Genomic DNA, 4400 nt, shown 5'->3' with positions numbered 1-4400 from the left:
GTCTACCAAAAGACTGGAAGAACGCCATAGTAAGTCCAGTCTTCAAAACAGGTACAAAACATAAGCCTGAGAATTACCGACCCATTAGCCTAACCAGTGTGGTTGTTAAAATCTTAGAAAAGATCATTCGGAAGGAGCTGTTTAAGTATCTCGATAAAAATTGGATCCTCTCGGAAAAGCAGCATGGTTTTAGAACAGGTTACTCTTGTCTCACAAACTTACTAGTCGCTCATGAAAGGTGGTGCGCTCTTAAGGACCAAAAGTTACCTATAGACGTAGCTTACATCGATTTCAGCAAAGCTTTCGACAAAGTTCCGCACAACCGACTGTTATATGAGCTAAGGAATGTCGGGATTGGAGGCAATCTATTGATGTGGATAAAAGACTTCCTAGTTGGGCGTCAACAAAGAGTAAGGGTGAACTCCAAGTTGTCTAACTGGGAAACTGTGCTTAGTAGAGTCCCCCAGGGTACAGTTTTGGGGCCAGTGTTATTCCTCCTGTACGTAAATGATCCCCCTCGTCCGCTATCGTCATCGGTCTTGCTCTATGCTAACGATGTCAAGATATGGAGAGCGATACAAAGTAAGGGTGATAGCTTAGAACTCCAAAATGACCTGGAGAAGTTATCTGAATGATCCCAAACCTGGCAATTGCCGATAAATACTTCCAAGTGTATTGTGATGCATATTGACCACCAGGGTACAGATACATACATGATGAATAAAACTGAGCTACCTATTGTCCAGACACACAATGACTTAGGAGTCATCGTTAGTCAAGACTTAAAGACTACTGCACATTGTCGTGCAATAGCCGCCAAAGGTTTTAGGACTTTATGGTCCATACGCAGGGCTTTTAGACACCTCGACGCTAAAACGTTTCTGACTTTGTATACGGTGTTTGTGGGTACTAAACTTGAGTACTGCATACAAGCAGCTAGCCTCTGCCTAAAAAAAGACAGTGAACTCTTGGAAAGGGTTCAGAGAACAGCAACTAAGCTGATTCCCGGAATAGCGAAGCTCCCGTATGGTACTAGATTGATCAAGCTGTCATATAGAAGAATCAGAGGCGACTTGATTACAGTTTTCAAATTGCTTAATAACAAATTTGCACCTGATATGCCCTCATTTTTCTTGTCTTCCAAAACAGAAAATCTACGAGAACACTCCAAAAAGGTTCACAAGTCCAGAACGAATTACTTATCAGCTGACTACCGACTTTCCCATCGAATCATCAACGAGTGGAATTCATTACCTCAGCACGTGGTTGAGGCTCCATCCGTCGACTCTTTCAAAAGAAAGCTGGATCAGCTGAGAGACCATCATTGAGAGGACCAACACAGGCCATCAAGCCTCCTGTCCTTTCCAAACCAAAACTGAAACTGAAACCGATTTCCAACGTACCGTGTAAAAGGTGTACAAAAAAATTGCATATCCACCTACGTATTTAATTGTCAGTAATCGTAATCACTGAAATTACGTGAGATTATAAAAAATGGGAATAATATTAAAAATTACACATAAATTAAGCAGCCATGTAGAGTTACGTTATTATTCGAAACTTCAAGGTCGTATGAGAATTGTGGTGAGGATTCGTAGGACTATTACGGAATCGGTGGTTTTGAGTGATAGTCATATATTCAAGTTCAAGTGAGCCCCCTTAAATTTGTAAACACTCATAATGTTGCTTGTGTTTTTTGTTGTTCGGAATTGCCTCTTGTTTGTGAATATACAGATATGTTTCACTTGCATGTGGTACAATTTTATGAATGAAATGTCTTCAGGGTTTACTGTGAGGAGTCGTTCAATGTGAGCCACCTGAGTAACAAGCCCAAAGCAAATGAGGGACAGAAATATGGCAAAACCTGCCAACAGACAACGCGTTAAATGGAGAAATCAATTAGTTACACTTTTATTATAAGTAGTTTTCTGACCACTATCTACCGATATCTCATGCTTGGTTCCAATTGTATGCTAATAATTCAGAGTTAGTTCTGAATTTAAGCTAAGGGATGCTAACAATATCCTACGTAATCTTAACTTTCCAATCAGTCTTCAGTCTTCAGTCTTCAGTAATAAGGATAGAAGGTCTAGTGACCTATTTTAATCCTTGCAGTTTGTTACACTGTGGAGGTCCAATCTCGTCTTGAATATATCAACAGAAGGTGCTGATATTACGTGTTCTGGTAGAGAATTCCAGTAATTCACTACTCGGTGCGAGAAACGAAACTCCAGACGTAGACGATTTGATCTCGGTTTTTGGACTTTCTTTGAATGTCCTCTCAAATGCTCAGCCCTAGACGGGAGGAAAAGATAGGACATGTTAGTACCAAGGTCATCGTTCAGGATTCGATATGCCAATATTAGATCACCCCGTATTCGCCGGTAAGATAACGGAAATAAGTTGAGGTGTCTCAGTCTGTCTTCATAAGATAGGCTAGATAAGCCTTTTACCATTTTTGTCCCGCGGCGTTGGACTCGTTCCAACATATCCGCCTCATATTTGAAACAAGGACTCGCTGCTTGAATCCCATATTCCAAATGTGGCCGTACGAAAGTTGGGTATAATAATCTAAACATTTCCCCATCCAGATACCGGAAAGATCTACGAATAGACCATAATGCCCTATAGCCTTTTGCAGCAGCAGCCTTACAGTGACTGGTTGTTTTGAGATCATTACTTAGTATGACTCCTAAATCTTTATAGTTTCTTACTTTGGGCAACACTAGTCCACATAATGTGTAGTGATACGAATCATCATAGTTATTTAATTGCATCACAACACTTTTATTAGGGTTTACTTCTAGTGACCACCCATTCATCCATGCAACTAGTGAGTTAAGATCTTCCTGTAAAACTATTCTGTCTGACATACTATATATGGGTCTCCAAATCTTAATGTCATCGGCGAATAGTAGGACGGATGACTTAGCTATAGCTGGTAATTCATTTATATAAAGTAAAAAGAGAAGAGGACCTAAAATCGTGCCTTGGGGGACGCCACTTTTTACTGGTTCCCACGATGAGAGAGCCCCATTTACTCTTACCCTTTGTCTCCTTTCATGAAGAAAGTCACTTATCCAGTCTATGACTGCATAATGGATTCCAAAACTTTCTAGTTTCAATTTAAGACCAGAATGGGAAACCTTATCAAAGGCTTTACTTAGATCTATGAAAATGACATCTACAGGAATATTGCGATCTTTTGCCTCAGCCCAATCTTCTCTTGCAATGAGATTTGTCAAACATGATAGACCTTTTCGAAAACCATGTTGTTCCTTTGACAAAAGATCATGTCTTTCCACGTAGTTTATAACAGCCATCCGAATAATTTTTTCCATTAGTTTTACAACTGCACTAGTTAAGCTGACGGGTCGATAGTTACTAACTAAATCCCTACCCCCAGTCTTATACACCGGACCGATTATTGCGTCCTTCCAGTCTCTGGGCAATCTGGACTGCCGTAGGGACATATCGAACAGCATCGCTAAGGGTTCAGCAATAACATCTGAGAGGGCTTTCATAATCCGAGGATGAATATCATCAGGACCACTAGACTTATCAGGTTTGAGATGCTGGAGTAGGCTTAAAACAGTTTCTTTCTTAATAACTACAGGGTCCATCAACAAGTCGCCACAATCACAATGAATAGGTGATCGTTCCTCATTATTGGAAGAAAAAACTTTACTGAAATATTCCGAAAAAGCTTCCGCTTTTTCGGTATCATTTCTTGCCAAACTTAACGGATTTTCTTGTATCAAAAGTGATGGTATTCCATCACTTCTCTGAGTTCGCTTCTTTATATACGAGAATAACCGTTTTGGACTATGTTTGCAATCCCTAACCAATTGTTTTTCGTATGACCGTCTAGTTCTACTAATTAACGCTTTACAATTATTTCTAATCTTACAATAACTAGATCTGTACTGTTCTAAGCCAGTAGAGATGAACATGTTCCAGTGTTTTTTTCTACACCTAAGGAGTTTCTTAACTTCTTTATTTATCCACGGTGGACTATTGTTCGGTCTACGTGGCACCAAGTATGGTATGAACGGGGACGTGACTGAACTAAACTTGCCTTTAAATACAGACCACGCCTCATCAACTGATGAGCTAGTATCTACTGACCAATCTATCTTAGTAGCACAATCCTGAATTTCTGGTATGTTAGCTCTCCATATGTTTGGGCGAGGCTTAATCTGATCGTATATCATATCGCTAGCTCTAAACGTGAATGATAAAACAGCGTGATCGCTATTTACTAACGGGGGAAGAATATTTAGGTTGGCAATATCCTCAGTCTCATGAGTAATTACCAAGTCCAACAGAGAAGAACCTTGGTTTACACCAAAACGTGTAGGTTTGGATACATGTTGTACTAGTGCATGTTCCATTACTGT

This window comes from Schistosoma mansoni, chromosome 1 (genome assembly GCF_000237925.1).
Source record: "Schistosoma mansoni strain Puerto Rico chromosome 1, complete genome".
In the NCBI taxonomy this organism is placed as follows: Eukaryota; Metazoa; Platyhelminthes; class Trematoda; order Strigeidida; family Schistosomatidae; genus Schistosoma; species Schistosoma mansoni.
Note: the sequence above shows the minus strand (reverse complement) of the source record.